Here is a 22,308-nt window from a genome sequence, read left to right as displayed (position 1 = left end):
ACCAAAAAATGCACAATGTTTCAGAGTCATGGCATGATGTAAACCATTCCACCTGCAAACTTACTGCAACTGTTACAGCCCAAGACAACCCCTCTGCCTTGAAAGGTGGCTTTGTGCTCCTGCTCACTCATGTACTAGTGAGGGCAGAAGCTTTTCTTTCCAAAAGGAAAGGTGGGCTGACTTTTTGTATACAAGGTTGCATTCTTGTTTGCCTGCTTTCAAGAGATGAGCACTGCTCAGATTACAAAGGATTTAGCTTGGGAAAACCAGATGGTTTTCTGTGCCATGCAATCACTTTAGGAGTAAAGGGTAGGGAGAAGACTTAAAAGTCTTAAAGGTCAAGAAAATTAAGTGAAACCAGGCTGGATACATTACTGGGGTTTTAAAAGATTTTGAAGAAAATAGAAAGAAATGAGAAGGAAATTAACTAACACCTATTTGGAAGAGGAAAATACTCCTGTGATTGACAAGCACCCTGCAGCACCTTCGCTGTTTCATCTCACCTCCATTGTGACAAGTAACTTGGACAATTCTTTGCAAAATGTTTTAACTTCCTTTCCTGGATAACATGATGGACATATCAATTACTTTAATCTTGCTTTGTATGCTTATTTCTAAACTAGGAGGTCAGGTGGTTAGGGTTTCAGACTAGAATTCCGAGATCTGAATTTATTTCAAATTTCTGTCATAGCTTTGCTTTAGCAGGTCTTCAGCAGGTAACTTCCTCTGTCTGTGCTCCATTTTATTGTCTGCAAAAAGGAAATAGTGATGCTTATGTTCCATCCAGGGTGTCCTGCCTTACCAGTTTAGCTGATAGGATTTTTGAAGCTGTGTGTGCCTGTGTCTTGGGTCAGCAGTGTTCCAGCCTTCCTGGGCCATACCAGCCCTGTCTGTTTCAAAGGCCTTTGTTTTGCCTGGCTTGGAGGGAAAGTTCCTAGTGATGTTTGGATGTGTCTCTAGTTGCCATTTGTTATCTTTCACAGAGCACCTTTCTTAGACCTCCCTTGTAGAGCAGCCAGGGCACTCGAGCCAGCTTGGTGGCTGTGCAGGACAGCTCCGTGACGATACAGAGCATTTTGGATTGCCTTGTGGGAGCCTAAGACAGGATCCAGCTCAACAGACTGACCAGACACATGCTTAATCTCTGCCTATTCAACAAATGCTTTAAACGTAAACATGCTCCAAAGTGTTTTGCTGTACATGGGTGAGCTCCAAAATGTGCTGCTGTGCTTTGCTAGATAAGGATCGGTATTTCTCTCCAAAAGAACTCATTATAGGACAGATATATTAGCACTGCCTGCGTTTCTAGGTGAGAGGCTTGACACTTTGCTGTCTACATGGCAGCTAAAGTAGACAAAAACAAAATATTTTTTTAAATTTCTTTCTGACATGTAAATAGAGATTATTCAGTGTGGTAATTTGCACATGTATTATAAATTAGTGCTATCAAGCTAAACTATGTGATAGCAACCACTGATGTGAATCTTGTGTTCTTTATTGTTCAAAAAGAACAAAATTAATTTGCTTTAAATGTGCTTTTTGTTCTTTGAAGTACCTGCTGCTTAATGCAAGCTGCTTTCATGAAGGATATGCTGAATTGTTGAGTCCAAGCTTTTATTTTCCTATGTACAATTTAAAAAGCACATAAGGATGAAAGAGTTGAAATAGTATAGGTTATGTGTTCGAATGCCAAGAGTTCTCCTGTTTTTATCAAGATTTTAAAAATTGCTGAGTGTGATCACAAATAATGTGTTAGAGTATCACCTTTGAAAACTTTGGGAGCTTAACGTAATTTAAGAGCCAGCCTTTCTGATGGGATTGCAACTTGCTGTAAAGCTAACGCTGTGCAGCTGATAAACAGTGACAGAAGAAGTAGGCGATCCAAAGCGTATCCAAAACACCCAGGCCTGCGTGCATCGACTTCTGTTTAAATCACATATGGAAAACTATCAAGCCTGGGTGTTTAAAATGCCTGAGACTGAATAGTGTGTGAAGCATAAGCAGCAGCCAAAGTTTGTAAAAGCAACTCATGTCTAATACACATATAGGTATGCATGTGTGTATATACATAGATACATATATACATTCATACAGCGTATGATATGTGTTCAGACCTGATACAGAAGTGTGAGTGGCAAAAGCACTTGTACATTTCTCTTCTGGAAATTTGTCCCCAGACTTACCAGTCCTGTTCGCAAAGCTTGGCCCTTCGCTGTCATTGTGCTGGCTGGAAAACCTAACATCATTTCCTTCTTTGTAACTGGGGCCCTTTCCCTAATTTGCTTGACATAGATACAGTCCCCAGTGGTCCCTGAAAGGGATCATAATCCATCCTTACCATCTTCATCCCTTGCATTTTTTCCAGGTGGACACTCCACAACTCTCCCAACAAAGTGGATATTTTTTCTTTCCAGAACCCAAGTCTGACTATTTCTGGTAGGAGGCACGTAACAGAAACACATTTGCCAAGTGCTGCTGCCTCTTTCCTTGGATATGGGAAAGCATTTTGTTGAAATGGGAAAACCAAATGAATAGATCCCGCCAGCCCCGCACGCCTCCTGTCTGCGAGCATCCCCACCCTGGGGACGTGGGCTGTAATGCAGACTCAGGGGGCTGGGTTTAGAGGAGCCCTTTGTTGAAATATTGGCAGCACATCACTGGACTCGTCGTCGTTACAGATGGAGCGCTTTGCCGAACAGATGGATTCTCAGCTTTCGGAAAGAAAGGGAAGGTACTTGATGTACCACGGTGGGAAAGGAGGGGGGGGGGGGGTCTTCCAGGCATATGGGAAGGCAGGGAAGAAGGCACGTTCTGCACTTTTTGGTGCACTTGGAGCCTAGCAACCTCTTTCTGACAAACTTGCTGGGAATGTGTGAGCACAGAGCTCTGCGAGAGGGTGAAGTTACTGTAACAGAAGTGGAGGAAGTAATTTGCACAGAAGCAATGGAAACGAAGGCAAAATCTAGAAAAGCCTGCTCTCCTGAGTGCACAGCTAAGTATGACAGCGAGGGATCGGGCAGTGCTGCTGCCCGGGAGCAGAGGCACACTCTGTTGAGGCACAGGACTAGCACCAGAGCAGCACAGGACCAGTTAATATTTTAAAATCTGTTGTGCTGAGAACAGAGGTCAGGGATAGATGTTACCTGACACTGTGAAGGCAGGCATCCCCGTTTTCCAGCAGTGCTTGCATCAGTTTCTATCTGTGATGGGGCAGTTGGCACAATGGCATTGTTTGGGGACCGTGTTGCCTTTTCTTGTCTTTATCCTCCCCTCTCCACCTCCCCATCTCATTCATACTTCACCTCCATCTTAATTGTGAGTGCAGGATCCATTCCATGCAGCACCCAGGAGCCCACAACCCTGACTGGAAGTGATGCTATCTGCTCCAATATTTACTGCTAAAATCTTTGTGAAATTGCCAAGTGGAGTGTGATAAGGAAGCCGCATGAACTGAAAAGAGCTATCATATTTTGGTGTTGTGTGCTAACTCTCTACAACTTTTCAGTCACTTTACCCATGCACACACACAAATACAGAGTTAGCACAAATATTGTACTTTATTGTGGTACAGTTTAGGAGATGATGACCTTGGACTTCAAGCTTCATTTTTTCCTCTTAGCTTAATTAGACAATTTCAACACCTCTTGAATGCAGGCATAAAAGCTATCTAGCCATCGTAAGGATGCCAAAGTCCTAGGAAATCCAGGTTTTCTGAGGAAAAAGAAAAGGAATGTAATAAAGGACAAAAATGTCAAGGTTCTTGTAAAAGTGTGATTCTCTGCTGAAAGCAGATATGCAAAAACATTGCTTTCTTAAATGATGGTTCTGGCTTTTGTTCATAGTCAGGGTTGTCTCTGTAGCAACTGAAATGTCAAAAGTCTTTTTTTTTTTTTTCCCTGAAAAATAAAGTAAACTGGATTACATGCCCACTTGTGCATCAACTGTGCTCCATTTCGTAGGACTGAATTCTCAGGGAGGCTCTGAGATAAAATAAACCAGGAAACCTATCATTTAATTTTAGTATGAACATTTTTCAGATTGTTGTGTCTGGATCTCTGCCAAGTTTCAGCCCTATAATAAATTAATTCCAACCCACACAAAAGAGAAGAGGAAAAAAAGACTGCTGCAAGACAAAAACATTGGGCAATTTTTATGGGGAAACAAGTGGCCAAGAATAATTAATTGGAAAAGTAATTATCCAAAGAGAGAGTGAGCTCTCTTCTCTAATTGGAAGCTATAACAGTTTGCAGACTTACTGAACACAGTATAGGAGGAGCATCAGCATTTTACTTCACAAACCCGATTGAATTGAATATCAAGTTAAGATGTTACTTCCTCTTGTTTTATTTCTCCTTACACTCAGAACTGTGATTGAGGCCACTTCCCTCTCTCTGTGGCCAAATCTAATCTGGCTGCCGCAGGACTGGTGAAATTCACGGAGGTGATGAGCCAGGGTCTGCTTTCTGCATTGTACGTCTGGCTTTATTGAATCTCTAGTCACCCTCGGATAATAAATATTTCATATGTTGTACAGGTGAAAGGTTTCATTCAGCTGCAGATCTGCTTCCAAGGCAACCAATTCCTGTCATCTGAACAGTTTAAACATGTTGAAAACAAAGCTTTCTTTCTGGTTTTCTCCTCTACGATTTTATGTGTAAATCATTGTCCGTCTCCCTCCAGTCCCTCCTACAAGCAGATACAGAAAAGCCAATAGCATTAACAAGTAATTTTAAACAATTCATAACCCAAATGTATTCTCTCTTCCAGTCAAGATGGGATGAAAAATGCCATTTTATTTTACAAGCATAGAATAAATATCTACAGGTATAGAATTGCCTGGGTTAGCATCTATAAATACCCTGCACGCAAATGTATGCAACTTCAACACGATGTTATGCTTTACATTATGATTCCCCATTATGATGGGTGTTTCCCTGGTACTGTTCTCCAGTAATTCTGTTACATGGCTGAGTTTCTGGGGGGGCAGTTCCCCAGTTCTTTCTATAAGAAAACTTACTGAGGAGATTGCTAGCAAAATGTCTCCAACCGCATCTGATTTCTGCCAGTGTCAGAACTTATGAGACATTTTCTTCTGGAAAATGTCTCCTGCCTCCTTTTACATCTTGCAGCTGAACAAGCTCTTCTAAAGAATAACTTTTCTCCTTCTTCCTCTGCACATCTCCAGACATTATGGTAAGCTGCTCTCCCTCCTCCTCTCAAGCTCTACCCACATGTGGACTCGGTGGCTTGTGCTCTTCTCCATGTCCCCTCTGCTCCACCTGCTGCTGCTGGCTAAAAGCAGCATCCTCTTCCTGCGTGTCGTGGCAACTGCGAAGAAAGGGGAAATTTTGGTAGGCAGACCATTGGTAAAGGAATTTTTCTACCATCTCAGGTCAGGCTTAGCCTGAGATGTTTTTACTGGAGTCTACCTGACCTTCTGCATTGACGTTCTCTTAATGTAATTATGACAGAGCAGTGGTATTTCTCCAGGAGACTCAGGAAATCATTTGGAAAATGCAGCATCTTGGGGTGAGATTGAGGGGTTTTAGCTATTCTGGTAGAGAACCATGCATAGGGGGTTTATTTTATCTCTCTTCCCTCTCCTGCTTACTGTATAGGTGCTGGTGCTGTATTCTGTGTGTAGGAGGATGTTCTAGATCAGTTCAGAAAGGCTGACACAAAAAATGCACAACTGCTGGTTTGGGTTTAGGGGAGAGATGCGAAGTGGCTACAGGCTGTGATAGCCATCTTTGTGCCTGGTAGATCCATGGCTGATCCCCACATTAGAAACAATTAAACTACACCTGACCTTGCAGCCCTCCTCCTCCTGCTTCCAGGCATATAGATTTTAGCCAGCAGGTCTCTGGTTAACCCCTCCTCACTGTTTATTTCCTGCCACTCCGCAGACACACCACTGAGCATTAAGTATGTGAACTCAAAGACGCTCCCTCTCTACTGTACAGTCTTAATAGCAAACAGTCACGAGCTGACTTTCTCCAGGCAGAATTATTTCTACCTAAGAAATATAGGCTTCGGGAGTATGCCCTCTCTCTCACCCTTTTCATATAGCATTAAAAGCATCCACTTTGGGAAACTACAACTGTGTTTATTCGAGTGTTGAATTTGGAAATAGTACCGGGATCCCTGCCACTGCACGCTTGAACCATGAAGCCCAGGTCAGTTCCACTTTTTGGTTTTCATGTACTGGCACAGCGCTGCAGCGTTTTGAGCTTCCAGGTCTCCGTGGGAGCAATTCTCATTTTAACATGCAGAAAACATCATGTTTGATTTTATAACCTTACTTTTTGCTTTTTGTTTTTTGTTTTTGGTTGGTTGGTTGGGGTTTTTTTGTACTACTAAACCAAAATGTCAGGGTGGCATGTCAGTAAACACAATGCGTTCAAAAGGGATCATGCTGACAGGCTCGAAACCTAAACACTCTGTTTTCAACAGGCAGGAGCAGCTCCGATTTTCCTTACTGCCAACCAGGCTATCCCTGGACCTTAGGGGACAGCTGTGCTTAATCTGCCTTTTGCTCTGTTGCTGTGACTGCCAGCTATTGCACTAAATAATGTGGTCTCAGGCTGTGGGAGGATAACAAGTTTCAATCAGTGTTCACTGAGGTTGGCTTGTCACTGAGGTGACTTGAAGGCTGCTGAGTCAGTACCCCCTTAGTTTTGTCAGTGAATCAAAACATTTCCTATCTTCCAGCCTTCTGCAACATTAGGAACATTGTGGTTTTGTTATACTGCTAGACAGAAAGGCACTGGGGCAGTTCTTATTGCACTGTCTGCAACTGATGGGTGTTACTCCTCTTTCATGGGGTACTTTCTAAGGAGGCTGGTTTTGGTAGTAAGTCTACACTACACCTCAGAGTCCAAATTTCACCCAAACTGAGTTTTCATTTCTGAAATTTGATGTGTGTAGTCTCTCACTGTAAGATGGATTTGCACAGGGATGATCAGGGATGAGGTAGGAAGATTTGGGACCCTCAGTGTTTGTTCCCCCAAATGTATGTTGGATGTCTCTATCTGAAGGCATAGGACTGATAGTTTGTTTATAGGGAAGACATTGTGAGTCTTCCCAAGAAAATAACAATGCTTTTTGCAGGGCAATATGTTGGTGTTTTACTCTGTTGCATCTGGGGATCTTGCTTCCCTTTAATTTCTTTAATGTTTTGATATTGCTAGGAATGCTCTTGCAGTAGAGTTCCTCTTGATGGAAGTTATGCCACTGTCATTTTTTTCATGTTTCATCCCATGGATGAAGGAAAATCTGGAGCATATCCAAACACGGTCTTTTCATGACCAAGAAAGTAGCAGCTGTTGTCCCCTTCAGTCACTAAAGAGCAGTCTGGAGAGCAAAATGCAGTGTCCAGCCCCAAGTCTTCTCTGACTTTTCTCTGGTGCATTGAGTTACACTGCTTACGGGTTTTCCTTCTTTTAAACTCTTCTTTCTTTGTGTATTTGTTCCTTGTCTAATTATTTTAGGTCAAGCCTACAATAGCTGCATAGATTACTGCAAAGGTAACACTCTGTGATCTTCCCGTGGCAGGAAAATTTGCATGGAAAGATAAATATCTTTTTTAGGTATTATATTTATGGAAGACAATGGAGGGGAGAAGTTTTGAGTGACTGAAAATTTTGTAACTGCACCATTAATGTTTAATTACTATTGGCAGCCAAGAGATGCCTTTCTGGATTAACCAGACACTCTGCTTCGGGGATATGCATAGGTGGCAGAAAGTGATAAAGCTGGTGAAACCGCACCTCTGGGAACATGTAATGGGATCTTTCCTGTGATATGCAAATTATGCTGCCAAGTTGCTGTATAAACAATTCATGGGAGAAGTGGTGAGAGGTAGTTAAATAGCTGGATCGCGTATCAAAGATAAAATCCATCACTGGGAATGGAAAAATGCATTAAAAGAGTGGGTTTGCTTTTTTTTTTTTTTTAATATATATATATATAAAATATTCTTTGCCCAAAGCATATAATTGCACTAAAGAGTAAATAGCAAATGATTTATCAAATTGTTGCAGTTCAGAGTAAAGGAGTGTTTAGGAATCCAGCATGCATGTAGTTTATGGCAGAGAAGACTTTTTCTTCTAAATGTAATCTAGCCAATAATGTTACTCTTTTTTTCTTTTTTTTTTTTTTTTTTTACAAAAAAAAAAAAAGATTACTTCATAAATGTTAATTTGGATACTTTTCAGGCAGAAGATATGCACTGCTTACTTTTCAGTTATAAATCCAATCCTGACAGTTCCAAGCATGAGCAATGATCACAGGCAGCCCAGCAAAACATATTTCAGGGTCATATGCAGTCATAGATCGATGAGTGTGCAAAAACCTTATTGACAATAGCAGAAGTTGAACTTGTGGCTTCAGAGTGGATTTCCACCTTTTGTGTTTTATACAAGGAGAGGATTCTGGCTAATCACATTCCTCCAACAAATCAAAGATTGCTCTTTCACAAATGGCATCAAAACCCTCATTAACATTGCATCCAACCACATTGTTTTTCCTCAGAGGTCCATTCCTATAGCAATTTTCCCACAGCCCTCTCCTCTACCTGCTGTTCATTTAGGTTCCTATGTGGCTCAGCTGAAGGCAACTGAGAAGTCTCTGATTAACTTCAGTGGGAGTTGGATCATGCACTAGAGTCCTAAGAGGCCAGCAACAGAAAATTTAAGAAGCCAGCGGGGAATTTTAAAGCATCATGAGGCAAGGGAAATATTTTTGGCCTGTGACTTTCTTTTGTTTTGCTATGCAACAGGAATGATACTCTAGATAGAGTTGTACAGTCATAATAAACAGATCCTGCATTCAACAAATGCATCTGATTCTGTTCAGTGTTTAATCACCCACAAAAGCTGCCTCAGATGCTCTTCCACCAGGAACAATATCTCCTAATTAACTGTAATTAAGGTATATTATAACAACAGGATGTGAAACTAGATGGATCTGTCTCTTGACATTTCAAATTTGGATAATTTTTTTTTCTGCCAAGTCTCTTAATATGCTTCAATTAATGATAGCAGAGGCCAGGCCAATCTCAGTGATGGATCTGCATACGTGATTCTTAGTATAACTGAGATGAGATGGAGCATGAATCTTTTCACCATTAAAGCCCCCTTAGAAACATACATGGTCCCCAATTAAGCCTAATTTACTGGCCCAGATGTTGATTACTAGGAAGGCAAGGGTAAAAGCTTCATCACCTTATCCTGGAAAGTGTAAGGTGAGAGCCCAAGATGAGAGAAAAATCTGGCACCTCTTCTGCAGGCTCTTCAGAGAATCCATAGCCACTTGTAGCAGATATGGCATCTCTTCACTCACTGAGAAGCCATGTGAATCTGTTTTATTCATGCACTTATCAAGTAAATTTTTAATTTGAGTGGCCCAAGGAAGTGCTTCAATAAACATCTAGAAAATTATTGCTTCTCCTCTGAGCTGTAGTCTTCACAAACTAGTAAGTATTTGGAGGACTAATCAGAAGTAAAGCTGATACATATAGTATGGATCTAGACAGCTTAACAATGAAGACTTTTTAAACTATTCCTGAAAAAAGGGAAATTTCCAACCTGAAGAGAATTTCCTAGCTCAGGTGTTCCCGGGTGCATAATTAAACTGAATTTGCTGGTCCCTTGCCACTAGCCACAGCTGTCCTAAAGAAGAGTAACAACAACATTGCATTTCTACTAGTTAACAGCTTTGCATTTCTACCAAGACTGAAATCTTGCTTGTACCCTGAAATATGCATTAACACATCAATGTGCTACAGCTCCATCTGGTGACTCTTCGCAAACCTGGTGATGATGCTTCACTGTGTGTCATTGATGCACTTCACAATGTCGTTAGCTTATGGGACCTGGGGAGGAAATCACCATTTCAAAGAGGAGCACAGATGAAGCTGGGTTTCTGCAGAGTTTAGTATGGTGTATAGGTATTTGCCTGCAATTATCTATTAGGTGTCATCAAGTGTATGCAATCAGAAGGTTTCGTGTAAAAACAGTGGGGAAAAAAATATGAAAAGCATATCTCTCATGCTACTCCACTGAGCAGCTCTATTATGATAAGGACTTAATTTAAGTGATCTACTATATCTATGATTACAGAATATAATCATGTTCCTAGGATATATATTTTTTCTTCATCTCTTTTTAGCTACCTCTGTTCCCTGTAACTTCGTAAAGAAAATATTTGTATAGATTTATTTGAATTGTGTTCCCAAGCATCTTTACTGTAAATCAGTTCCCTGATTGAGAAATGACATGATTACAAACTTTCAGTTTTCTTTTAAGATACTGGTAAACAATTTTTTTAAAGTCTCATATTTTGTTTGCATCTTATGTGCCCATACTCGCTTGATCACACTCAGGAAATATTTTTGTACACTGCCGCTATGCATGACTAAGAAAGGAGCTGTAGATAGAACAAGATGAGATACAGGCTGTAATTTACACCTGACAGAGTGTGAATTTCATTGCAAGTCCTTTTAAAGGAAACTTGCCATTTTCTCCACATTCAGATAGACAGTGATTCCATAAAAAAAAAAAAAAAAGAAAAAGAAAAAAAAAAAGATCATTGTCTTTTTTGTGTGTTTGTTTGGTTTGTCTGCTTTGGTTTTCATTTTTCCTAGAAAAAAAAATAATAATAAATATATATATATATATAAATATATATTCCTTGACCTAATGCAATCTTGTTTTATCTTCAGGCACAGGTCATGGTCCTGTCATGCTGAACATACCCTATAAGCAGAGAACAGCCTGACTATGCAAGATTAATGAAGTGCAGGATAAAAAAATATTATCACCCCTTTTCATGGGTGGGGATCAAGGCACAGACAGTTTAAATGACTTGCCCAAGGTCTATTGCAGAGCTATTTGAGGAACAGGAATCTCCTGGATCCCCATCCAATTGCTTTTCTATTTCTAATGGACAGAAGACCCCTTATTTGTTTTGGTTGAACTGCAATTTCAGGTAGTTTAGAAGACATTTAGAGATAGAAGGAGTCTATTAGTCTTTCCCACTGAAAGAAATATTAGCAGGCAATTAAAAGAATAATAAATGGGACCCATTCAAACTGCTCTGCTTGCTGTTGCTCTGAGCTTCAAGCAAGAAGGTACACAGAGGTCATTTCACCTGACCGCTTATATATCAGAGGCCACTGGTGTCACCCAGGCACTACTAAATTAAACCATATATTTCAGACAGAAATTCACTGGTCTCACAAAACATTGTCTATCAAGACTGTAAATTCAAAGGACTGGGTTTTGTCTCTGCATGCTTCTGTTTTGCACTCCTGCAGTGTCACCTGGACAAACAAGGACCGTTCATACTTCTATTGGCTTAATCCCCTGCATCATCACAATTATTTTGAATAATTTGATGCCTTCTAGCTTAAACTAAACCAAATAAAACCAAGTGAGCAGAGATGGTGTCAAAAAGGTGTGGGCAGTGACCCTGGTACCTCCTGAGTGCCAGAAAAGCTCATTTCCCAAGCAACAAGTGATAGAACAAGAAGAAATGGCCTCAAGTTGCACCAGGGGAGATTTAGATTGGATATTAGGAAAAATTTCTTTACTGAAAGGGTTGTTAGGCATTGGGACAGGCTGCCCAGGGAAGCGGTTGAGTCACCATCCCTGGAGGTATTCAGAAGACATGTAGATGTGATGCTTAGGGACATGGTTTAGTGGTAGACGGTTGTATGTGATGATCTTAGAGGTCTTTTCCAACGTAAATGATTCTGTGATTCTATAATTGCTGCTGTAGGGACGATATCAAGTGGTGGCTATCCAGCTGTGCTGGGGGAGCTGGGGGGAACTGCTGCAACCCTGGGTCTTCTGGGCTAGTACCTCTGTCCTCTGAAAGTTCAAGGGGTGAAGTCAAGACTTGGTCCCGGGAGAGCATGGTACAGAAGTTTGCTGGATGACAACGTAAGAAAACAAGTCTAAAGCCATCAGTAACCATATTCATAGCTACAGGCCAAATGCTTTATTCATAATGTTGCAGTGAAAGTATTAACATTACATTTGTTTAAAAAGTAACTAGTAGGCCATTTGTGACCCTCATGATACATGTTAAGCAGTGCTCTACTGGTTTACACTGGTTGCATTCTGCATTATGTTTTCCAGAGGGTCAGTGTGCAATGATTTTTACAGCAGTAACAAATGCTATTTATGAATATAAGTAACTAATTTACCAAAGTTTCACACAGTGACTTCACGGCTTCTGCTTTACAGTTAAAGGTTCTGGAAACCTTTTGGTCCTGCTGTTGACTTTGGGTTGTTCCTGTTTGTATCTTGAAGCCTGAAAATACTTTATTACAGTAAAGTAAATACATTATTCTTGTTATTGCCCCTGTTATTAGAAAATATTTACATAGTGCAGTAAATTTACATTGTACTTTGCCAATGTAGATAAAGGCAAATTCTCTGCCCTGAAGAGCTCATAATTCAAATAAGGCAAGACAAACAAATGCACAATACTCCAGGAAAGGGTGGTTGAAAGCATTGTTAGCTATGTGAAAGGGGTGAAGGGCCTGCATGAGGAGAGAGGGGGATGCTATCATTATCAGTGTTCCTAATATTATGTCACAGTAGCATCTTAAAAGTCTCAAAGGGCTGAAGATCCAGCTGTATGAGGTGCAAAAACCTGGCAGGAGGGCAGCCCTGCCCATGACTCTTGGAACATCATTGACTCGCTGACATCCAGTCCCAGGGGGCTCCTGGATGAAGCCAGCACCAGCCCAATTACAGCACAAGGAGCACTGGGTCTCCAGTTGGTTTTAGCCCTCTTGGGGTGGAGGGGGTGTTAGCCAGTAAAGGTACAGCAGGATGAGATGGAGGGAGGGAAGGCTTTTAGCACCATCATAACCACCATGATCTGCAGCTGGAACCCCATCTGCCCCAACCCCGGGGAAGCCAGTTACAAGGGAGAAGCCCCAAAGCATTTTTCGTTGCCTGATCATAGCTGATGCACAGTCTCTGATGGTCTCCTGATAAGGCCTCGTATTAAATATGGGATTGCCTCTCCCTCTGTGGGAGCGAGTCACAGAATCATAGATTATCCTGAGTTCGAAGGAGACACCAGGATCATCGAGTCCAACTCCAGCGAAAGAGAAGGAAGGTGTACAAGTGTCCTCTGAAGAAAAGCACACATGCAGAGTATGTGATATTCCTGTTTGCAGTCCTACAGTAATTGCTTCATGATCCCATATGCAACTACTTAGAAAACAGGTAGAAAATTCTTGGCTCCACTTCACAATGTAATTCAGCCTCTGCTGAAAGGCATTGGGTATGAGGGAGAACAAAAAACCTGGAAGCTCTGCTCCATCTTCTAAAAAATGGAAAACCTTCTCAGTTCCCCCCATTTACCCACAACAACCAGACTGGGAGAAGCAAAAGGACAGAGGGAAACTCCATGTAGCTCTCCTCACCTTCTAATCAAAGGGGGGTACTGCCCCCAAGCATGGCGCAAAGGATAAAGAGAGCCATTTACTACCTGGTCAAGGCTGATGGGAAGAAATAGGGAAACCATGGTAGCTGAGTGGGGTTTGTAGCTGAGTGGTTCACTGATCTTTAAGAAGGGAGCTGCAAGGAGCAAAGGAGTTAAGCATCTGGGAAAGAAACAGGGCTGAGGAGAAACGATTCATTTGGAAGTGGGAAGAAAAGGGCCAGAATGAGTTTTCTCTCCAAAGAACACATAGATGTAGGGCAATACAGTTGTAGGAAATGTGTGTGAGTGGGCAGCTCCTGTTGTCAACCACTAATAGTCATATGTTGGCATATTCACTGGGAATGGGCAGGAAAAAAATCAGAAAGCAAGCCATCTCTCTAAATATACATTTGTGTCTATATCTGGGGACATTCTCTTGAGTTACAGCAAGCTGTAGTCATTTCTGTTCTCCTGAGCTTTGCTGTGCTGGAGTTTCCAGCCAGGCAAAGGACAGGACTGGGAGCTGAGTCCCTTGGGATTGACAGGTGTACTGGGATTCATACGGCAGGTAGCTGAGTGGTGGCTGGGCTCATGAGGCACAATTTGATTAACCCAGATCATCTCTGAGGCTTGTTTCATTGCCTTATCAGGTAGGAGTCTGAAACAGGCCATCTGAAGTATCTCATTCCCCCCATTGGCAATTTTGGCAGTGGGAAAGCTCAGGCTTAGGCCTGAGGCATAGGCCTCACACTTGATGAGATGAATCCCTTCTTCTCTTAATGAAACAGCACAGTGTAACAGACAATACTGATTCTTGGTAGTGAAGAGGTATTTGGATGAGGGAATGGCCCATGGCAGAGTCAGGCAAGAGATGTGCCTTTTTTGTTGTAAGGGGAAACATGGAGTCAATGGATGGAAAAACAAACAAACAAACAAACAAGTCAAAGAAAAGCAAAGAGGAAAATTGTGAGGTAAATGGAGAAGAACAGGCAATATGCTAAGAGGAATGGAAGGAATACAAGATAAATGAGACCAGAGAGCACACTACCAATTCAGAGCTTATAGTTGGGAAAAAAAGATCCTGAGTGTGACAAGCTAAGAGGTGATGGCAGCTTTTGGAGAGAGGAGAGATGCAGGTTGATAGAAGAGATATTGAGTTTTTCTCATAAGCAGAATTTTTCATCAGAAACCTTGAATTAAAACAAAACAAATCTAAACCTCTCTTCAGGTGTTTCACCTGAACTCTCACTGAGAAAATACATGGTGGTCTTGCATAAAATTTTGTTCTATATGATTTTAGATCGTTTCATTACCCCACGAAATAGTGTTCTGCAGGTCACCTGGGAACTTCAGCAAGGACACTTAGATGTCACCTCTTGTCACAATTTTGTCCAATGATAAAAGTGTATTTTAAAAATATGAAAATAGTTTGATTGACAAGTTTTTTTTTTTCTTTTTTTTTTTTTTCCCATGAAACTGCCTGAAAAGACAGGCTGCTTTAACTCCAGGAGTTCAATTATACAGGCTGTGAAGGAAAAGAAAAATGATAATGAATGCATTTTAGAAACTTCTAAAAAGTTACTTAAAATAGATTTTCCACACATAATGTTGCCATGTGAAACTCAACTGTCTCCTGGTCTTCTGCGCCTTGAAGAATGCAGTGTGTGTTCATTTGGAAATTCAGTAATGAGGCTCCCCCCTCTCATTCTGATGGACTGCATGATACTGTCCCTAACGGTCTGCCACAGGCAGGGCTTACCCATCAAACTGCATTTTTTCAAGGGGTGGCATGGGAGTGATTTTGCTTCAGGTTAGCCAGGAAGCTAAAATGCTCTTTCTGGGAGTGTGTCCCAGCTTGCTTTGGTCTTTTTTTTTTTTTTCCCTCTTTTGTCTGTATTTCTTTTTTTAGAAAAACAACCCCCATTGTATTGCAGTTGCCTGAAGTAGCTCTAGTAAACACAAGGCAAGGGGTGTTGCGCAGCAGAGTGGGAGAGGGTGTGATGTGTGCTGCATTTATGTAGGTGTTCCCTCAAGCCAACAGAGATAAGAAATAGCATGTATAGCTCGCATCTAATGACTGCCCCAGGTGCTGTATGGCATCAAGGAGGCATTCCAGCACCTCTCGTGGGAGCATTTCAGTATTCAGCCTTCCAGTGAAGTTGCTGAAGTCTGTTTGCTCAAGACATGCTTTGGGTGCCTTCTCTTCTGTCTGAAATGCAGTGACGTGGGAATGTCACGTTTCTAAAGCAGTCAGTGGCTTTCAGTAGAAAAGAGCATGACACAAGGACTAGTCTTAAAATACTGCTGTTAGTAATTAAAAGGTTTTAGAATCATTCTTTATTTGTGCCATATAAATTCTTAATATGCAGAAATTTAAAGGAAGAGTTGGTTTAAGAGGCTACTGGCCTCTTAAATGGGAAGCAAGTGATTCAAAATTTCAAGTCATCTTGAAAGAGGGAGAAATGGAGAAGCAATCACCATTCACAATGGTGTTTTGTGTTCAAGTAATAATCAGGCTTATTTTTATCATGACTACACTGCATCACAAGCTGGCAAAGTTGCTTTTTTTTTTTTTTTCTTTTTTTTTTTTTTCCTTCCAGATGATTTTGGTACTGCATATGCTTTTTTTATCACCAAGCTGGACTTCTGTAATGCTTTGATTAATGTGCCTCCAGATTCTGTTATTTATAGACTTCAGCATATTCAGATTGCAGCTGCTAAAATACACACAAAAGAAAAAGCACATTTGTAACCTGTTAAGTCTTTGCTCTTCAATGCCAGAGAAGATCAGGATTTAGCATGAAATATTATGGGGTGACCTTACAAAGAGCATGGCAAGCACACCTGTTTATCTGGAAGACTTTTGTTTTATTTTTTTTTTCACACCAAAATCTTCCAGTGTTCTGCTTTTGGAGGGAAATCCGGTCTTTGTGTGTTCTACGTATTATCTTCAAAAAGTGCTAGGGCAGAGGATTTTAGTAATACAGCATCTCAAACGAGCTGTTCTTCCAGAAAAATGTGTTTTGTGCAAATTGGCTTTGTTAAATTTAAAAGGAAACTGTAAATATATCGTGGTTTTCTTTAAGTTGTCTTAGTCCTATCAGTACGGCTGTGACTTACTCGTTAACTGTTTTTCAGCAAAAATTGGTGGAGGGTATCCTTTGTAAATATGTAGAAACATACTTAGTGTACATAGTGAAAAATGAAATCTCTTAATGCTACAGCCTATGTTTTATGAGTTTATAAGATGAAAATGTACTTTTTCTACACACATTCTAGGCACAGTTTAGAATGAACATAGGTGTTATAATTAATTCAAAATACAAAAAATCAGAAGAATTATGTAAGTGAACATGTAACCAGAGCTCCTATTTTGGCACTAAGGGTAGGACCCTTCTTGTCTTCACTGGCTTTTGCCTAATAAAGCTGTTTTGTTAAGGAAAGTGCCAATTCCTTCAAAATCAATCTTTTCTTCCAAAGGCATCCAGTAAGCGGGAGTCTGACAGACAGAGCCAGATAAATAGGGTGACTCTCTGGAGACCCTGGAAAGCATCTAGCCTCTCTCCAGTAGAGCTGCAAAAGACTGAAGCATATGATAGATACTTAACTTAGGGTCCTATCCCAGAAAATAAGACGTTTTCTAAAATGCTCTGGTACCTCATGTATTTTATTTATTGAATTTGTAAACATTTTTTACAAATTGTTGTTGGAAAAGTTCAATTTCTTTAATTTCTTTTGAAGTTCATAATTTAGGTGAGTTTTTTTTTTAGCTGTTAACATGCCATTAACCATGCAAAAATATAAGACGATGCCTCTTTTTCATACGCTGCATATGCAACATTAGTGGGTAAAAGCCGTCTTCAGTGTCACATTGGAGGTGTTCTTTCATTTTACATGCTCCAGGCAGCATGGCCATGGTAAAAACACATCATGTTCATTGTTAGTACCCACAGCTTTCTTCTTCATCCAGAAATGGTCAGGAAGACATGGGTAGTGATTCTCATAAAATCTTTGCTTCTCTCTCTCATTTATTTTTCTTCTTTCTTTATTGGGAGTCCTGTCAACATCTCTAAAAACAGAAACACTGGGAAGACCCAGTACAAAACACTTGATGCATTTTAGAAGACAGCAGGAGGTAGCCTGGAAAATGACCTGTGCTTTGGCAGGTCAGGTGGAGTGTGACCAACCTAATGACCGTCATCCTATGAATCACAGTAAGCTATAAGAAATGCTTCACACATGCTGTTCGTGTAAGAACTGAAAAACTTTCCTAGGTGTAACACGATGCCACATCGCTCCAGCCACCTGCATTGTCATGAGAATTGTCACCAGTACTTTCTAATGGCTTTGCAACTTTTAGTCCCAGGTTTCAAAAGATTGATGGCATCGGTCTTTTCCTTGAAGGATTTAGTGGTCACTAAAATGAGACAGAGCGGCAAAACGACTTGAGGTCGTGGAGCAGATCAGTGTCAGAGCCAGGCAAAGAACCTCCTCCATGCATCCTGGGGCTGGCCGCTGACCCAGCACTCCACAGAGCCTCATTACCATAGTGCATTTAATCAGCTTCACTCCGTGTCGTAATTCACTGTCTGTGGTGTTATAGATATCTAAAGGGTAAGATTTTAACTTAGCAATCTGCTGTGTTATTGAATTAGCTTTATGTTGTGTTAATTTCTTTGTCTCACAGCATTCATTGCCTGTGATAATTGATGCACAATATATAACCAACTTCTGTATTCATTTGGGTAACTGCATTTAATTGCCTGGTATAAAATATGCGTGCTAAGTGCAATCTGCTATGACTGCTTTGACTGAGAAGTGCTCATTGGTATGGACTTGAGGGTGCTTTATCTTTCTGACAACCTGTCTGAGGGAAGTCTAAATGTCTCGCACAATCTACCATGCAAGGATTGGCATTGTGTCTGCAGAAAGTGAGGCCACAAAAAGTGTCCCAGGGAATCGCTTTACAGTGTTTGGTGTTAGAAATTTGTTAATTAGAAGCTCTAAAGAAATGAAGTTTTTATTAATACACCTGCTCCCCAAAAACCTCCAGAACCATCAGCACCCGGAAGACTTTACACGTTTTCTCCTGTAGATCAGTATTATGGCTTTATTTGCTTCCCAAGTTACTCCCCCTCCCTGGAGTAAAGCTACTCCCATGCACAAATGTTTATGTACGCAGATTTTTTTACATATATCTTCAGGTCATTAATGCCCAGAAGAGTACTAATGATTTATAGATCAGGAGAGCTATCTAAAGGTGTGATGTCAATGAGATGGTGTTGATTAATACCTGCTCATTATACACAGGGTGCCTGCATAAGCTTGCACTCTCTTGGATGTTTAACAAGTATCACAGTTATTCCTTTTATTTTTAAGAAAGTAAGAATCTTTACTATCAGACGTATTTCTCATCACACATCACTTGTCTTTTATATGACCTAGAGTGAGGGTTTATTTGTTTCTCTAGCTTGTTTTGTTTCCAGTGTCATGAAGAATATAATAGTGCAGTATCTGAGCTATACAAAGAAATGCTGAAATTTGCCCAAAGCTGATTTTATTTTAAGAATTAATGAAACCTCCCCCTATTCGAATTTTCAGAAGTTTCTTGATGAAAACTAAAGGTTGAGTGTCAATTATGTGTGAAGTTCCTGTAAGATTATTTTAGCCATATTATGCTGCTCTCTATTAATGTAATTTTTGAGTTGTCAGTAGAAGGGATCTTCACAATTAGTATTTTTCTTTTTAAGAGAGCTAGTTTCTACAGTCTGTGTCCTTCAGGATGTAGCATTAGTTCTGCCTGCAGCTTGCTGCAAATTATTCAGTGTTCGTAGGTGCCTTTATGCTTGTTATTCAGCTCTCTTCCACTGACAAAATAGCCTGCAGCAGTTCTTGGTTAGATAGGACTAGTTCCACTTTAGGCTCCTTGCGTGCTCTTTGTGCTTTTTCCCCTGGTTCAGCCTGCACTGCATCCAGATCCTGCTGATCTGTTCTTGATGGCTAGAGAGAAAGCAAAACTGCCAAGAGCCAGCGTGGGCTATGAGAGTGTGTTTTGAGCAAAAACTTTCGTGGCGCACTGGACAGAGATGGTGGCATAGCCCAATAGGGGATTCACAAATAACCCCATATTCATGGTGGTATTTTCTTTGTCCTCTGCAAGGACTTTAACAAATGCTTGTGGCTAATTTATGAAAATATACCAAAATTTGAAATAGATGAACAACCTGGTAAAAAGCAAATGCAAAAGAAGTCACATATTAGTTCTCAGTAGACTGAGGTGTGTTTGTTTAGCCCAAGGTCTGAGTCTTTATGGGCCAATTCCCATTTCTGGCAGAGCTAATACAGCTGCAATTTGGGCTGGGGGGAAGAGAGCATGAAGTTTGGCAGCAGACCTTGTAATGTCACCCAATGCACACCATGAGGCAGTAAAACATCCAGAAACAATCCAACATCCTGTTTTTTGCCCCTTATCTCATAACCCATGCTGGTCCGAGATACCTGTGCAAGTCTTCTGACACCATGGGGAAACACCTCCTCTATTCTCAGCAGTTAGGGGGGTACATGATGGAAATAAGCAACTAGCCCACAACAAGGTGTGGAGAGGCTTTTCATTGCTATTTCTTTGCAGTTTTGAGATGTTCCTTCCTGCACCAGGGCAAGAAGGTTCCTGGTCACAGGAGAAATGCATTAGGGCACCCAGATCCGTGCCAGGGGGGTATCTGGATCCATGGGTGTTAGGTGAACCACACTCATCTGGGTTGTTCAGCATCTGTTTGTGAATCAGATTGATTTGCGAATGATTCATGAAGAGGAAAGGGGATGTGCAGAGTGAGAAATATCTTATTGACAAGCAATTATTCAGCCAGCTTTAACCTCAAAATAGATGTTTGTGGTCAAAAGTTTATAGCCTGAGTAGAAAGAGCTAAGTACAATTTTAAGGAGCTGAATAAGAGACATCCAGTTTTTAAAAACATGACATAAATCTTGGGTGGCTTGCCAAGATTAACATAAGTTAATCGTGTTCCCTGCAGAGGACTTTTGTTCAATGTTTTTTTTTTGTATTTATAGATGTTATTTGGCAGCTAATTTTATCATGAAATTATTTTATGTTTTGTATAATGAATAGTGGAGATCAAATAGGAATTGGAATTGCAAATTTGAATATTAAGAGTTGATAAATATTGACTTTTAAATAGACCCACTGTAGATTTGAACAAAATACTTTTTAACCTAGTATGCTGGTTATTTGAAAATTACAACATACAAAAAAATGTAGAGTATTGTCTGATCCCGACTCTTTCTTTGCTCTTACAGCTATTAATTTGATCATGTCCCTATGAAGTGATCTGTACAGTGTCAGAGAACTATAAAACTTTCTAGCTTGTACTTTATGCACATCATATGAAAAAAGAAAAGTGTGGGAGGTGCTCAAATAGAGCTAAAATACAGCATAATCACTTTAATTGTTTCTTTTCTAAAGATGAATTCTTAGGGTTTGCATGTTGGAAACCTGATAATTAAGATCTTTCAAGTACTTTTTAAAAAGACAGTGCAAGTGTCTTTAGGGCTGAGCAAGTCACCAACAGGCACCTGCCTGGCATTCATGACTCCCCTGTAAATCTTGGAAGCACTCGGTCAGAGGTTGTGCTATCTCCCTACTGGTACCAAAGACTGTAGATCAGACCCTCTTGGCTTCTGGACAGCCATAAATAAATAAATAAATAAATAAATAAATAAATAAATGTAGCTAATGCACATATCTAACATGGGTATATGTTTCTGTTCATCTCAACCTCTTCTAGCCTACAGAAAAGATGGGGAGGGACTCTTTGTCAGGGAGAATAGTGACTGGACAAGGAGTAAAGGCTTTAAACTAAAAGAGGGTAGGTTTAGATTAGATATAAGGAAGAAATTCTTCACTCAGAGGGTGGTGAGGCACTGGCACAGGTTGCCCACAGAAGCTGTGGATGCCCCGTCCCTGGAGGTGTTCAAGGCCAGGCAATATGGGGCTTGGAGCAACGTGGTCTGGTGGAAGGTGTCCCCTCCCATGGTGGGGGGGTGGAATTAGATGGTCTTTAGGGTTCTTTCCAACCCAAACCATTCAGTGATTCACACGATTCTCGGTGTTTTCTCCCTCTGCTGTGGGTGCTGTCAGCTCACAGCTTTTGGTCACACCTCATCCTCTCTTCAGCCTCCTTTACCATAAGCAATGCAATGACAAAGTGAACTTCTCTAACAACAACAGCAAAAAGTTACTGTTACGTAAAATGCACGGTCTGACAGATATCTGATGAAAGCAGTGCATTTTAGCTGGAAGCAGATTCTCCACTTTCACTTTGAGCTACCTAACCTTTCTGAGGCAAACATAGCGTGCTAGTTAAGGCGCAGGCATCATCCTCAGCTCTGTTAGGTTTTCTTACATTTTCACACCTCTGCGCATTCCTTTCTAAAATTCATTGCAGTTTTTTTTTTTTTTTTTCATTTTCATTTCATAACAGGAGACTATTTCCTGAAACTTGCAAGATCAGTTAATTGTTAACAGTTAAAAAAAAACAAAAAAACAAAAAACAAAAAACATATTCAACCCTTAAAATGAGCTTTTTCAGCCAATGCCTTCATACTGAGGAGGCTGTGTAGCTACTGATAAGGCCTAATTTGTGAAGGGCTTTTCAGTCAGAGGCAAGCTGTCTGACAGTTCCTACATGGCACTGGTTGTTTAGAGGGCTAAGATTCATTGAAAATCTTCACTGAAATGGGTGCAAGGAGGCTGGGGCTGGTGGTCCAGTGCGAGTGGGCAGAAGCATCATTCAAGTGGCTTCCCAGAGTGGTCCGTTGTTTTGCAACTATATTCTGACTGTGGCA

At 40.7% G+C, this 22,308-nt stretch overlaps 1 protein-coding gene across 11 annotated transcripts in view; it reads left to right on the top strand.

Annotated features, from left to right (window-relative positions):
* ENOX1 (ecto-NOX disulfide-thiol exchanger 1) overlaps nt 1-22,308 on the top strand; it is a 366,413-nt gene that overhangs the window by 203,259 nt on the left and 140,846 nt on the right. The window contains exon 1 of one of the 11 annotated variants that reach the window (XM_035553407.2): nt 6,104-6,176. The exons of the other annotated variants lie outside the window; for them this stretch is intronic. The gene's annotated coding sequence lies outside the window, so the exon portion shown is untranslated. Of the gene's footprint in view, nt 1-6,103; nt 6,177-22,308 lie in introns of those variants that run through there. 11 annotated transcript variants of the gene reach the window in all.

Source organism: Cygnus atratus, chromosome 1 (assembly GCF_013377495.2).
Source record: "Cygnus atratus isolate AKBS03 ecotype Queensland, Australia chromosome 1, CAtr_DNAZoo_HiC_assembly, whole genome shotgun sequence".
NCBI lineage: Eukaryota > Metazoa > Chordata > Aves > Anseriformes > Anatidae > Cygnus > Cygnus atratus.
This window is presented reverse-complemented; position numbering and strand designations above follow the sequence as displayed.